We start from the raw sequence: 16,829 nt of genomic DNA on the forward strand, positions 1-16,829 counted from the left end.
TTGACCATAAACAAAGTGGAGGGGTCCGAGGTGGAACATGAGATTAATAAGTCGAAGTTCCTTTATGCTATAGACTGCACAACTCCCACAATCTTCAACTGGGCAGAGGCCATGAAGATGAATATCAAGCACCAATTGTCCAAGGTGAAGGCGGGAAATATGAAAAAATTTGTCTTTGGATTAGTACTTGTGACCTTCTTCCTGGAATGAGTGCCACTGTTCTAGTACCATTTGACTAAGGTTGATCCTCCTGTGCCACGTGATCCGCAGATGGCCCTCTGGAGTCGTTTGATGCCCAAGATCACTGGGGGTCAACAGATGTCTTACCGACCAACATTCTTTTCGTGGTTACGACTACAGAAAATCATCGTGGAGGACTAGCCATATAGGGGCACTAATTTCCGTGGAGACCCGAATTTGCCTTTGCGAGATGGGGAGGACTTCAATGACGAAGGTAAAAAACGAAACCAAATTTTTGATTTTGATGTTTTTAATTTTTTTTAATATATGCATGCTTATAACATTTCTCTTACGTATGCAGATGTTGGACCAGATCAGCCAACTGGGATGTCCCCAATAGCCAGGTGCTATCCTCGTCCTATTGACCTTGTCACCCCTTATCAGGAAGGAAGCGATAACGGGAAGGATATTGCAAGGAACATTGAGGGGATAACTCATGGTATACCTGAGTATGCTCAGATAGGAGACATGCCTTGTCGGTACTAGAGGCACACAGTGGGAGTCTCAGATCGGATCTGCCAATTACTGAGTCGCGTAGTGCGAGCTGTTTCGTGCTATCATGACCACCATGCCGAGTAGTTCCTAGGTCTAGTACTTACATATTTTTTGAGGCCTCCATTCCACGGATGTACGAGGCCTACGAGCCGCCGATGTTATTGGAGACATACATATTATTTTTTGGGGGTTTTGATGTATCAAACATTTTCACATATGTATATATGTTATATTTTCCTGTCTATTATGGTACAAATGGTTTGTCTTATCTTTTACATGTTTTGTAAATGTCTATCCAACACGTAATTAGCTAATGCATCTGTTAATGTATTCATGTGTCTAGGAATATGATGATACATGATATAATCAAAATGTCTTTCCAACAGACGGATACAGAGACACATTCGTAATATTTGAGGGTTCCTGGCGGAATATTTCCCATTGAGTTGAAGGACGAAACGCTGTGAATCTAGGTTGACAACCAATTCTTTGATGCTCGGAGCAATGGCTTCTGATAACAGTTTGATGACCGCACTGTATTCAACAATGTTGTTGGTTGTATGACCTAGGCAGATACCTTGAAGATCAATCAACTCATCGTTAGGGTTGTAGATAGCCCATGCTGTGGATGATAAGTTCCAGGTACTTTGGTAAGCACCATCGGAAAAACCTACGTGAGGAGCCACAGACATCTCCAAAGCACGAAAAGCATAGTAAACAGGAAAGTTGTTTGAAAACTTCCACACAAAACCACACTGTATAGAAATGAATCACACAGTAATGTACATAAGTAACCATGCAATATGACCTAAGCATAGTACTTTTTGAGGTAAAGCCCGTTTTGGGGCTTATAGAGAGGATTTCCTTCATAATCAATAAGTTCATATGCCCCTTTCTGTAAAACATGTTTTACAATATAGGGCCCGTGCTACATAGGTTCGAACTTGCCTGCCCCCAGCTTATCATTAGCTTGGTCGTCTAGCAGGACCAAATCACCCTGAGAGAAAGTGCGAGGGGAGACTGACTAGACAAAATTGGATTTGACCCATTTCTTTTGTGCTTCGATGACCAAGGCAGCGAGATGATGATTCTCATCCAGTCGTTCCAAATTCAAGAGGCGTTCTTCTTGAGGTGATGTTTCAGGGATGAGTTCAACAACTAACTTAAGTGAAGGATTATTACATTTGACCGACAATGTTGCTTCCATACCATAGACCAACTGGAATGGTGTGAAACCAGTGGCGTCTTTGGTTGAAGTTTAGTAGGCCCACAAACCTGAAAAAAGCATGAGATGCCAATTTAACTTGTGCATCCTAATAGTACACTTAAGCATGGTGACCAAAACTTTGTTCACAGCTTCAACTTGGCCGTTGCCCTGAGGGTAATATGGGGTCGAGCCATCATGGCACAAGCCCAATGCAGATGTCAGTTCTGCCATCATGTAATCTCTGAAGTGGGAGCCATGATCTGTGACAATGGCTTGGGGACGTCGAACCTGGAAATAACATGGTTAAAAATGAACTGAGCTGCTATCTTACCATCTGCCGAATATGTAGCATCACTTCAGCCCATTTGGTGAAGTAAACCATAACAACGATAATGTAGCCATGCCCCCCGGGCGGACGAGGGTTATATGTCATATAATCGATGCCCCATTTGGCAAAGGGACCAACGAAAATGACGGGGTGTATGTGAGCAGGTGGGGTACGCATCTTGCGTTGGTAGATTTGGCATTCGTGACACTTGCGGATAGCAAGAATGCAGTCTTTGAAGATGGACGGCCAGAAATAACCAACGCAAAGGATTTTCTGAGTTGTAGCATAACCAGACATATGACCACCACATGCCCCGGAGTGGCAATCATTGAGAACTCTTTCAGCTTCCTCAATCGTGAGGCATCGACGAAGAACAGAATCAACACTGACATGGTATAAAGTATCACCAATAATGCAGTAGGGTTGAGAATGATGCCGAATCCTTCAACGATCATCTTTGGTCAACGCGGACTGAAATGTGGAGGTTTGGAGATACACGATGATATCACCGTACCATGGATCAAGGGTGCTAATCAGGAAAAGGGTCTCGTCTGGGAGTTGTTCATCTGCACCAGCAAGGAGAGCTTTGGAGGGAAGGGAACAAATCAATTCTGCGAAAACAAGTGACTTCTTAGATTTGGCCGTAGTGAAGACCAAATCGAATTCTTGTAGGATAACGATCCATTTAGAATACTTGCCCCCTAGCAACTGACGAGTCAGGATGTAGGTCATAGGGTTGCATTCAGAAATCACTGTGGTCATTCGTAAGAGAATATAATGCCGAAAATGTTGAACAGCCTAGACAGTGGCCAAAGCTAACTTATTGACATGTGCCTAACGTGTTTCAGTGTCGAGGAGATTCCAACTCAGGTAGTAGATGACATGTTCAGTGCCTTCGTTGTTGTCTTGAACCAACACCATAGCTATGGTGCTAGGTAAAGGAAGTAATCTCAATAATAATCTGGCGGATGCAACAGAGAAGCATTTATGAGGACAGCCTTAAGATCATCGAAATATTTTTGGGCTATCTCCTCCCATGTAAAGGGTGTTCCTTGTTTGAGCAACTGGGTAAATCACGTAGCTAGCCTAGCGTAGTTGGGTATAAAATGACGAAGAATGTTGGCCTTGCCCTGAAGGCTCTCGAGTTGGTGCAGTGAATATGGAGGGCGTAAGTTTACAATGGCCTCAACTTTTAGCGGATCCAGGCGAATCCCTTCCTTGGAAACAATGAAGCCGAGGATTCGTCCTAATTCCACACAGAAAACACAGTTGTGTAGATTTAATCGGATGTTGTAGTGCCTGCAATGTAGAAAAATCTATCGAAGGTGGTTTGGGTGATCTCGTCGCTTATGAGAATGGGAAGGGAGGTCATCCAAGTAAGGTTGGAAAATGTCGCGAATATCATGAAATGCATAGAACATTGTCCGTTGAAATTTGTCCCCAACATTTTTTAGGCCGAAAGGGAGATTCTTGAACGCGAACGTACCCCATGAGCAGATAAAGGTTGTCTTCTCTTGGTCAGCCGGTGTGATATTGATCTGGTTGTAACCAGAAAAACCATCCATAAAGGAAAAAATCTCGCTCCCAACACACTCATCAATGATTTGATCAATGGAGGGAGTAGGATAGTCGTCTTTAAGACAGGTACGATTCGGATCTCGATAATCCATGAAAACATGGATCATGCCTTGTTTTTAATTCACCGGGACAATATTGGACACCTAGTCTGTAAGGGGAAAGGGATAAATGAATCCAGCTTTTAGAAGTTTTTCGACTTCACCCTTAAAAGCAGCGACCTTTCTAGGATGCACCGGACGAAGCTGTTGGCGAATGGGCTTCTCATCTAGATACATTGGTATTTCATGCACCATGATGCTGGGATCAATACCAGGCATTTCTTCGTAAGACCATGCAAACACATCAAAGAATACCGGGTTTGATAGAAATGTCAATTAGCATCGTTTGGATAATATTAACTTGATTTCCTTCCGAGCATACTTCATGAGTAACAGTCAGTGGTGGAAATGGAGAAGAAGACTCTTTGAAAGAGGTAGACATGACCACCGGGTGAGGCAGGAACGAGGAGCGATGATGGGTATGGATCCATGTGTTGTGGGGAAAAATGCCTATGCAGGACGATCCTACCCACCTAAGGTGTGACAGCGCCTTAGCAACAAACGAATACAGCTATTATGATTTCTTCCTTTATGAAATGTGAAAGAGGGGAGATCGGCAGACTTACCGTTGTCTTCCGGTTGTCCCTCGAACTAGATCCTCTTCTCTTTGTGTGTCCACAGCTACTTGTCTCCTCGCTTGCTCAAGAGAACAGCTACTTGAATCCCGCGAGATCACAAGAGAACAGCTACCTGTGACAAGAGAACAACTACTTGCGACAAGAGAAGAACACAATACAAAGGCAAATATACATGTTCATAAATGATTCAGGATTAGAAGAAAATCAAATACACTAATGCAATCATACAAAATACACCAGCATATAGGAAAGAATCAAGATAGCTTTATTAATAAGTAACAGGGTTCAGGAAGAGATACAACCCATAGGGCTCCAATCCAGCATCTCCTTCCCAGCAGAATGGAATTCCTTCTTCAGCTCCCTTCAAAGCATTAAGCACCCAATGTTTCTAGCCACAAACCAACATCAATTCTTTGCAATAACAAAATTCCAGCCTCTTTTGACCTCCTGGAGAGAGATCTATATATAGGAGTTTTGGAGAGAGGATGAGTCAGCTTGAGGCTGGTATGAAACTGACTAGTGTCCTCTCCCACTTCAGTTCTTGAGTCCACTTGGAGGTTCTTTCTTCCACTTGGAGATTTGGAACCTCTTACTCATCACCAGTCGAATTCCTTGATCCAAGTGTCATTTTGGAAGCTTCCTGGGCATTGACACCTTGAGGAATGACTCTGCCACTTGTCCAAACTCGCTCAGCGCAGGTACCCTTTGTTGCAGTTGACATTCAACGCAGGTAGACAGTGGAGCAGTTGACATTCAGCGCAGATGCTCAGTGGAGTAGTTGACATGATCCAGAATTGCCTTGTTTTTGAGTGTTTTCAGGTGGAGAACTTTTGTGAATTGCTGTGGTTTGATGGCCTTGTTCCTCTAGGGGTAGGAACAACATGTTTAGGGACTTTGGATCCCTTGATTATTGACATTTCATGCTCAGTGATGAAAGGCACAAAAATGTCTATAACAGTTGCCCCCTAAAGTATGAGGCCGTTTATCGGGTGAAATGCTTTATCCAAGAGGGTCCGAAGTTCATCCATCTGCTGGGAGGAGACCTGTAGTAAAATACAATACAATACATTATGATTCATATTGCTTTCATGATCTAGCTGAGGCGGGCATTCCCATGCTCAACTTTATAAATTCATTTTTGTACATAGAACAGACGATCGTCTGATGGTAGACTGATAATTTTGGTGAAATTATCATCCTTTGAGGAGGATGATTATCTGCTGCAATGATGTACATGTCAAATGTCTTTATCTTTCCTGAATATATATCGCAGCCCGGATGGATGAAACTAGATCCGGGGTCTTCAAACTTGTTCGATCTTCACTCTAAGTACAAGTCGATCCATGTGAGAATTGCGCTGAAGTCGAACATGGAAAGACATCGCTTGATTACCGGTCAATGATGTAAACCGTTAACAAGCGCGAGAGGAATCACCGATAATGATAATGACCCTCAAGGTATTGCAGTACAATTCACGTGGTGTGAATAAAGGACTTGGCGTCGAACACCACGCAAAATATTCTGGTCGAAGGTCATTGATGTATACCTGTCGCCGGAAGTGAGAAACTTGCCATTGAGGCATGCAAGCTTCAAAGTACTGAAATGGGTTGTTCCTAGATCAACTCCTTGGATAATGAGCTGATGTCGACAAGGAGCGATCCATCAAAGGAGGGCCTTAATGAATCCCACATCAGTGACACGGAACGGAGCTAATGATTTTAATGGAGGTGAAAACAATCTGTGACATATGATTCAGGGTGGCAGTCATGAATGGATGAAGGATAATGTATGGCAGTGGATGGGACCCGGTTGACTTTTTCTGAACGACTTCTCTTGAACATATGGCAACACTGATGTGATGGATCGCTAGCATTACCCCAAATATGGATGGTATGGCAAGACCATGGTGATGTAACCGGTGAATGAAACAACCCAACCCGATTGTGGTACGGACGAAAAGTGTCATGTTCAAGAGCGACCTGCTACCATCAAAGTTTTCTTGATTTTTCCCAATTTTTCCCCAGTCATTACTGACCAGTACCTCTTTATTTTTGTCAAGCTTGAGGAGGATAACATATGCTTATTCTATAACCTGCCCTTTGGGCAAGCCCATCGCTATGTTTTAACGAGCCTAGAGATAGTGAAACTCGTTCTCTTCTAAAGACAAGTTTGTCGCTATTTAATAATTTTAACGAGTCTAACGACAAGGATAACTCGGTCCTTTTCATTTTTAGAGAGTCTGAAAAGGTACATAAAGTTAACTCCAAAATTCCATTTTCGTCATCTAATCCCTTAAGTCCGAAAAAGTATAAAACAATACAAAAGGGATGAGTTTTCAATATCTTTAACGAGCCGAACAAAACAAGCGCTCGATCTTTTTGTGCAATAATCCCTCAGGTCCAAAAAGATTAAAATCTAGAGGAGGGATAGCTCTTCCTGTCCTTTTAACGAACTGGAAGGCCAAAACTCGGCAATCTTTTCATATTTTACGAGTCAGTTGAAAAGAGCTTAAAGAAGACTCGTCTTTTGAGGAACGAGTGATAGACAAGGATAGCAATTGATTCCAGGTACAGGTTGGAATTTTCCAATCACGGCAGTGTCACAAGGATGGCTAGGTGAAATCACTCTTCGCAGCTGTTCCTCAAAATGGGTAAACAATCATATGGAGGTAAACGATCGGCCAAATGAAAAGTGGAGGTGACGGTGCAAACACGACCAAGGCTTTTATGGCTGATAAGGTTACGTACACAATGGTTATTTTACCGGTAATGGGTTCATTTTTTAAAGAGCTTGAATGCAGCAAAACACTGCTCAAGCTTATTTTTATTTTTTAACGAGCATGAATTTCGCGTTAAAACTGCTCGGATCTTGCGTTTATTTTTTAACGAGCATGAACTTTATGCTAAAACTGCTCGTTGATAAGTTTGCATGCCCCCAGCATAATAACGCAAATCGAGGTGCATGCCCCCCAAGCTTCATTGCATTCAACTCGGTGGTTGGAATGAAGGTTTGAAAAGGGGATTTGTTTCATTTTTTAATGAGGTTGACATAGTAAAAGAACTATCCTCATGACTCCTTGTTTCATTTTTTAACGAGGTTGACACGAGATAAGAACCGTCCTCGGAGTCCAGATCCATTAGATATAGAAGGTTTCATATTCCACTGTGGCCATTTCCGCAAGATTACTCAGAGGCAGTAGGGAAAAAGTACCCATTAAGGCAGGGTCTTTTAGGAGACCTACTCCGATATTTTGGAGCGAATGATTGCTTCCATGGATCATTGGAATGCTTCCAGTAACTTGAGAACCGTTGGGGAGGAAGTTTTGTTGATCGATGATCGTAATCCCTCCTTGGAAAGGGAATGCAATCTTCCTGAAGTAGGTCAACACAACTGCAGCCATGGCATAGATCCACGGTCTTCCTAGTAGGATGTTGTAATCAAGATTCCCATCGATGACTTCAACATCTATTTCTACTGTTTTCCCTCCTAGTTCAACTTTCAAGTTACTTAGGATACCATATGGGGTATATGTCCTTCCGTCGAATGCTTTTAATGTCGTCGAAGATCACGACAAGGTTGGAGATCCTAAGGTTTTCCAGCAACTCATCGACATAATACATGTAGATGCCCCCTCATCAATAATCGTTCGGTGAACAGTTTTGCTGAGGGCTTTCACTTGAACAAGGAAAGCTAATTGAGCTGGTAACTGAGGATCGTACCCTTTGTGGTAAAAGGATACAAGATTGGAATCCATTGGGTTAACCCCACCTATTGCTGATAATAAAGCTTGCTCTTGGGGGAGGCAATTTAGCGGTACCTCAAGTGTCAACATAGCAGACGGCGATTGGGCCAGGTCCTCTATCTGTGTTATTTTCGCACAAGGATTAAATGTCGATTTGTGTACTGCTCCCTTTTGCGACTTTATCATTGGCTCAGGAACGATGGGTGTCACAACTTCGGTCAAAGTTGTTTTCGAACTACTAAGTTTTTCATTAGCCTTGTTGTTCGACAGCTTTGGATTCCTGTAATATTTGTTCCTCGTCAAAGCATCATTTTGTTGCTTTGATACAGACAACATAAGCACTTGGGATCGGGAAGCATTTTGATTAGCAACCAGTTCGGTTCTCGGGCTTGGAAACGGATCAGTCAACACAGCTGAGGTTTTCGAACTCTTAAAGAATCTTTTAAGCTCAGCTTTGTATGGACAATCTGCTGACCAATGATCCTCATCGCATATATGACACCCCGCAGGGGGTTTCCTTTTTCTCCCTTTCTTTTTCTTCTTGCCCCCTGGTTGCTTCAGTTGTTTGCCCTTGTCGTCCGACACGACACTTACTTCCGAGGCAAGAAGTTCCTCATTTGCATTTTGACCGGAAATCTTACGGGCCTTTTTAGATATAGCCTTTATCGATTTCATGTCTGTTGCGCCAATCACGCCATCGCCGGCATGAGAGTCATTGTTTGATTTAGGAGGAGGAGGAATTGAGAATTCCGGTCTAGGGGCATCAGGTATTTTGTCGTAGAGCGTGCCGGACTGAGTGTAAACCAAGTCCAGATATTGCGCACGAGCGATGACTTGCTCTTCCGTTACGACTCCCCCCTTTGCCACATCTTCCGTGATGGCAGGAAGTAATGACTTGATAAACCATTCAGCTAATAGCTGATCGGGAACGTACGTTTTTACCATCCTACGACGACGTCGCCACTCATGTATATGATCAGATATGTGAGTGGCCGTTTTCTGTTTGAAGTTGGTCAGGAGTTCCGTTCCCGTTTCATACCTTATGGGTAATTGAAAATGGGTTAAGAAAGTCATGGCTAGGGTACTGAAGTTGTCGAATAAAGCTCTAGGCAATTCGATATACCATTTTGCTGCTGGACCCGTTAACGTCCTCTGAAAAAGGCGAAGTCTTATCGAATCATCATTCAGGGTGTTTGATGAACACCACAGATGAAATGTCATCACATGATTCGACGGATCTTCACCTGGATTTCCATTAAATTTAGGAATATCTTACCGAAGTTTATGCGGAATCGCTGGCCACCAAGGGGCATAAGCAATTGGATCATTCGTCAGCCGGTTTAGATCTGGTAATTCTAGAGTTGCTACAAAGGGCAACTGTTGATTCAGGTTAGGCGAAGCATACCCAGGATAAGATGGAATCGCCTGAGCAGTGGGTCTTTGCATACCAACATAATGTATTTGATGCTGGCAACTTTGACAAGGTTGATGGGCATAACCATTATAATATGGTTGTTGGTAACCGCTTTGTAAATGCGATTTCCCATTACTTACAAAGACTTGTTGCTCAGGTCCTTGATATGATTGCTGGAATGGGGGTTGATGAGTTTAAACCAGCTCTGGTTGTTGGACCATTTGCTGTTGTCCAATACTGGATGATTGACCAAGATGAGGAGTCATAGTACTTGTTTGAGCCTGAGTCGCTCCAGATAAGGAGGCACTAACCGGAGGTTGTGATTGAGTTATCGAGACAAGAGGCTGTTGTATGGAAACCTGAGAAACTTGGGGTTGACATGCAACAGGTAGCGCTTGTACTTGCGATGCAATCACCATACCAGGTATAGTGGCAATATTCGACACAGGGTGGACTGGTTGCATTGAATATGCAACCCTTGGTTGCTGAGGCAGTATCGGTACCCATCCGCTGGATGTAATTCCAGTTTGACCTGAACTTTGTTGTAAACTCACATATGGTTGTTCTCCGGGGGGGAACAATGAAAAAGCATACTGCCCTCCATATGGTGGCAATCCAGTACTTAAAGGGTAGATTGGCCTTTGAAGACACATTGGATCAATTCATTGAGTTTCAACATAAGAAATACCAGATGATAATCCGGATGAAGAAATAGGAACTAACCATGTCGTCGAAACAGTCTCTGATTGGACTCCAGCTTGTTGTTGACAATTTGCCGGGACAGATGGTATACCAACGAACATCGTTGGAGTAGCGGCAGGAGGCTCTGCCGCTGCTGTGTCGGATGACACAGTCTTGGATGTCGACGGTTGTTCAGACATATCTAGTCTATCCAAAAGATTTTCTAGCAATTCTACAAGAACTTTGTGATGAAGGTAGACTAACTTCGAAGATCAACGAGGGAATGGTGATGATTATTCCGTTTAAAATAAATTGTTAACGACGCTTTAGACACAACTTGCTTTTTCACTTTTAAAGAGTCGAGAAAAAGCTAAAGATGACTCTAGTCTCCTTCGATGTTTTAACGAGCCCGAAGTGACAAATGCTCGGATGGACTTTTTCTGTTATAGAGTCTGAAAAAGGCCAAAAGAAACTGCTCTGGAGATCTAGGCAGAGGGTGTGCCAAACTTTTCGCAAAACCGCAGAATACTTTTTAGGGTACAGGCGGTCGATCTTCGTGAATGCTGTTTTCACTGCATTGCGATCAGTAGGGCGACCGACACGGCTTCCTAAGGATAAAAGATATATGCCTATAGGGGTCTCCCAATATATACGCGACGGTACGTGGGAGCACAATCCGTACTAGCGCTACCGTCTCTCAGGAGGAATCACCCACCTTCTTTGAGATCGACAGTCACTAGGCTTAACGACGCCGGAACACGTCTCTAGCCTAGACCTCTATGTTGTGCGTTATGTTACAAAGCGTTGTTAGGTTCATTCAGTTTATTTTAGGTTGATCTTTTTAAAGTTTGCCTTTCAAGGTTCACCACGAGATGTATGATACAAATTCCTAAATGCAGTCTAAGATGATAAGCAAGCTTTATTATCTTTTCAACTTTGAAAATCCTAGCTACTAAGGGAAAAGAATAACACTATCTTTTCTCAAAGAGCAATCAGCACACTCTAATGCACTTTCCCTAAATCCAACATGCAAACTATCAAATGCAAAATGCACAATGCAGGTGTTTGTTTTCCACTTTCTTTGTATAAATGCCTACAAAGAAAGCTTTTTGCACAACTTTGAATTTGCTTTTAAGATGATCAATACAAACAAGTTCACTTTCTCGAAATCAATAAGGGTAGAAGAGATTACAATCACTTTGTGATTTTTGAAATAAAGACTTGTTTTGACACTTTGAAAGAGACAAATTCAAACCAATAAGCAAAAGTAAATCTATAATCAATCTGCAAACAGCCAATGAACTCTCTTCTAAGATCACAAACAATCAGATCTGAATCAAAGGCTACAGGATGACTACTTTACTCATGCAAAGGAAGACTGTAAATGACGCCACAAACACATAAAAACATTCACAATCTTTTTGTACAAAAATGAGGCGGAATTCAAGCAAAGAAAAAGAGTTATCAGACTGGTACCTATGCTGGTTAAAGGCTACAAAAAACAGAGATCAAAACAGGGCAATAGACAGCAAAGAACCCCAGCTGCACAAAGCCACACTGGTTCAGCGCAACCTCAACACTGAGGACTTGACATTCAGCGCAGGTAGCCCCTTCGGGACCTGCGTTGAAATGCAGACTGCCTTCACAGCAGTTGCGCTGAAAGAGAAACTCTCGTTTCCCTTGGTTTCTGGGTCACAAAATGCTCAAAAATCAACTGTTTCAGGCCAAATCAGAAACACAAGCAAGGTATAAACAGAGGGATGCTTTGAGAGGGTACTAAAGACTATCACAAGGATCATAAAATCATTTGTGGATCTAGTTTAGATCATAGACAAGTCCAACAACTGGATCAAAGCAGCAACTTTCTACTTTGCATCCGGGAAAGATACAGTTCAATAGTTGTTGTCAAGTCTATGAAGTAAAAAAATGACGGAAACACAAATGAAATGAATAAACAAGTTCTCCCCAGTGGAGTCGCCAATTTGTTGTGGGGAAAAATGCCTATGCAGGACGATCCTATCCACCTAAGGTGTGACAACGCCTTAGCAACAAACGAATACAGCTATTATGATTTCTTCCTTTATGAAATGTGAAAGAGGGGAGATCGGCAGACTTACCGTTGTCTTCCGGTTGTCCCTCGAACTAGATCCTCTTCTCTTTGTGTGTCCACAGCTACTTGTCTCCTCGCTTGCTCAAGAGAACAGCTACTTGAATCCCGCGAGATCACAAGAGAACAGCTACCTGTGACAAGAGAACAGCTACTTGCGACAAGAGAAGAACACAATACAAAGGCAAATATACATGTTCATAAATGATTCAGGATTAGAAGAAAATCAAATACACTAATGCAATCATACAAAATACACCAGCATATAGGAAAGAATCAAGATAGCTTTATTAATAAGTAACAGGGTTCAGGAAGAGATACAACCCATAGGGCTCCAATCCAGCATCTCCTTCACAACAGAATGGAATTCCTTCTTCAGATCCCTTCAAAGCATTAAGCACCCAATGTTTCTAGCCACAAACCAACAACAATTCTTTGCAATAACAAAATTCCAGCCTCTTTTGACCTCCTGGAGAGAGATCTATATATAGGAGTTTTGGAGAGAGGATGAGTCAGCTTGAGGCTGGTATGAAACTGACTAGTGTCCTCTCCCACTTCAGTTCTTGAGTCCACTTGGAGGTTCTTGCTTCCACTTGGAGATTTGGAACCTCTTACTCATCACCAGTCGAATTCCCTGATCCAAGTGTCATTTTGGAAGCTTCCTGGGCATTGACACCTTGAGGAATGACTCTGCCACTTGTCCAAACTCGCTCAGTGCAGGTAGCCTTTGTTGCAGTTGACATTCAATGCAGGTAGACAGTGGAGCAGTTGACATTCAGCGCAGATGCTCAGTGGAGCAGTTGACATGATCCAGAATTGCCTTGTTTTTGAGTGTTTTCAGGTGGAGAACTTTTGTGAATTGCTGTGGTTTGCTGGCCTTGTTCCTCTAGGGGTAGGAACAACATGTTTAGGGACTTTGGATCCCTTGATTATTGACATTTCATGCTCAGTGATGCAAGGCACAAAAATGTCTATAACACCATGGTGGTTCCTCAAGAGACATGATTTCCATGATACCTTCATCAGCGAGGAAGGTCTCAGCTAAGGGATCAGATGATTCCAAAGTGCCAAGCCAGGGGGATTTAGAATACATATCGAGGGATGTCTTTGAGATATGAGAATCACAGGATGCAGAGTTCACAGCCAAAACAATTTCCACGTAATTGACTTCGGCGGGACTAAGCGGCATGACATTGCCCCAAGCATCAATGAGATCTGGCACAGGTATGACCTAGGGACCAGATTTGACCGAGATCATGTTTATGGAGGCAACATGAGGAGGTGGGAGTGGAAAAATCCCCATTAAGGCAGAATTTTTGAAAAAACCTGCCCCCACACTCTCAAAGGGAGCACCAAAGTGCTTGACATACGAAACGTTGCCATCAGATGAGGAAGAGGTAAAGAAAGACAACTAATCAACAGTGACAATCCTCCCTTGATGAGGAACGAATCACACGAAACAAAGAGGAGGCGACGACATGCATGGCATAAGTCCAACTTCGGCCGAGTAGAAGATTATAATTGATATTGGCGTTGATCTGAAATGGGGACCTAAAGGTTTCTTGTCGTGCTTACAAGAAACTCTCCCACTCCAAAGCTTATATGTTCACCAGATCTATGCTTATAATTGACAATTTACGGAATAAATAACTTGAAAGAGGTGTATGTCTGTGTTTGTTTTTAAACTGTTCAAGTGCTTATGTATATTTTCTTATGCTGATATTTAAACGCACATAACAGTAAATAAAGCGGCAAATAACCAAACACATAAGACAACAATATAATTAGGAGTTCACCCAAACTTCTTGGGCTACGTCTCCATGAGCTCTAGTCAACTCGACTAGGCTCTCTGGGATTATGGTAATATTTCTTTTACAAGTTTCACACTCAACTCCATTGGTTTACAATTGAACCTATGGGTTTAGAATACCATCTTATCCCTGGCCATTTGGCTCTTTGGCTCTCGGCTCTTGGCTCTGGCTCTCGGCTCTGGCTCTGGCTCTGGCTCTGGCTCTTGGCTCTGGCTCTAGCTCTGGCTCTCACGAGCTTCTGGTTTCGCTTGACCTCCATGCGACCCTCTGCTTCTAAGTCACCCCGACTCTGCAGATTGCCTCCTCTGGAATATACTGAGCTTTTGTTGGGTCCCTATAATACTAGTGATTACCCCATTACTATTGTAGTTATACCCCTTATTTATATTGTTGTGCCCTTATTACCCCCATATTGTTATTTATGTGCCCCATAGAATCCCTCTATTGTTATTTTTGTGGCTTTATATTATTATTGTTAGGTCGGCTGGATTATATTGTGACTCCCTAGACTCCTATATATAGAAAGGAGGCTTTGTCATTTGTATCATCCAAGAATTGTTCATTTATGTAATGTAAAGGAGGTTTCCCCCTCGAAGAGGCTGAATTCTAAGGCGTTGAGCTATCTTTTCTTGAGCTGGTTTCATAACATTTAGTATCAGAGCTTTGGATTCTAGGGTTTCGTTGCTCCAAACAGGTCATCGTGGCATTTTCGCTATAACTTTTTTTCTATAACATGTCAGAAGTCGCAAAAAAAACCAATTTGAGAAGAAATCACGCTGAACCTTGGGTCCGAATTTCAGAGCTTTTAGAGCGATAGTTGCGGAGATATGATCTGAGGAAGTTGGCCTTTTTGCAGACTCCTGAATTACATTCAAAACAGGTGACTTGGGGAAAATCGTTATAACTTTCTCTCTGGGGATCAGATTGAAATTTCGTAAGCAGGTACAGAAAGAGGACAGACAGTAGTTTCTTGTGTGTGTGTTTCAGATTCAAACGTTGAAACAGTGACTCGTGGCATGTCGTACAAGTTCGCTCTACTGAACCAGTATAAAAACAAGTCACTGTGGGAGATTTCACATAAATCTTCCTTGTAGAATCCAATTTGGCTCAGACTTGTGGCATTGGAAAGAGGACGCAGAAGGCTACTACAGGTAGCAATTTCAGAATTGGATGATTCGAAATTCCAAAGATACATCAGATTCAATATCAGGCTTCTACAAAGTGAAAAAAGGTGTGTAGTTTTTTTTTAAATTTTTGTGTAAGCTTGGTTTAATGGAATTCAAAGGGCATAGTAAAACATTATTATCGGTAACTGATGCCCCGAGGAAAGAAAATGCAAACACCTAGTAAGGAACCTGAAAGCTCTAGCATGACTCATGAAGAAAAGGAAGAAATGCTACATGATATATCAAAATTACAAGAACAAGTGCAACAAATGTCACGCTCACAAAAGCTAACAGAAGCTAAGATAAGTGGCGTGGAATCTAAGATAAATGGCGTGGAATCTAAGATAAATGGTGTGGAATCTAAGATAAAGGGCATGGAAGCTAAGATGGATGATTCAAAGACAGATTTGAAGAGATTCATGACAAATTTGAAGATAGATATGAAGACAGACATGGAAGAATTGAAGAAGTTGCTACAAGAAAGGGTCACTAATGGTGAAAAGGTAGTAAAGGAAACTCATGATGAGAACAAAAGAAATGTTAATCATGATTCCATAGACGCTAATGTTGGATCGAAGAATCACCATATTCCAAAAATCGATATGAGGAAGTTTGATGGCAAGGATCCCGCCACATGGATATTACAGATGGAGCAATTCTTCGATCTCAATAATGTGCAAAACACACAAAAGGTACGTATGGCAACTGTATATTTGGAACCAAATCAGTTTGTATGGTATCAATGGCTTTGCTCTCGTAAAAAATTTATCACTTGGGCAATTTTTACGGAAGAATTGATAGCACATTATGAAGATACAAAAAGCAACACTTTTTTTAGCCAATTGATAAGTCTCAAACAAAAGGGTTCAGTAATGGAGCACATTGAGGAGTTCCAAAAATTGAACATAAGGGTAAAAGATATTCCAGAGGAGCATAGGATTGATGTGTTCATAGGGTCTTTAAAGGATAATATCCAACATGATGTTCGCCTTTGGGAACCTGATTCATTAGAGAAGGCATTCAGGTTAGCAAGAAAAATGGAAAGCAAAATTATGGCAACCAGGAAGCATACCACTCACAACTATAAAGACGGAAGTGTTTTGCCCCTAGTCTTCCACAACCTATAAGGTTGACACCACAACAATTGGAAGAAAAAAGAGCAAAAGGGCTTTGTTACAGTTGTGATAGCAAATACACAAAAGGTCATAAGTGTGCTGAGAAGAAATTATTCTACATAGATTGTGAAGAGGAAGAAGAAAAGGAGCAAGAAAGGTCAAAAGAAGAAGATATACTTCAGGAACAAAGCCTAGATGAAGAAAAAATAAATCCGACCATATCTTGTAATGCATTGGCGGGAATTACCACTCCTCAAACCATCAAGATA

The sequence above is a fragment of the Pinus tabuliformis genome, chromosome 5_1 (genome assembly GCF_031772625.1).
Source record: "Pinus tabuliformis cultivar Carrire ecotype Pingquan chromosome 5_1, CPIR1, whole genome shotgun sequence".
Taxonomy (NCBI): Eukaryota; Viridiplantae; Streptophyta; class Pinopsida; order Pinales; family Pinaceae; genus Pinus; species Pinus tabuliformis.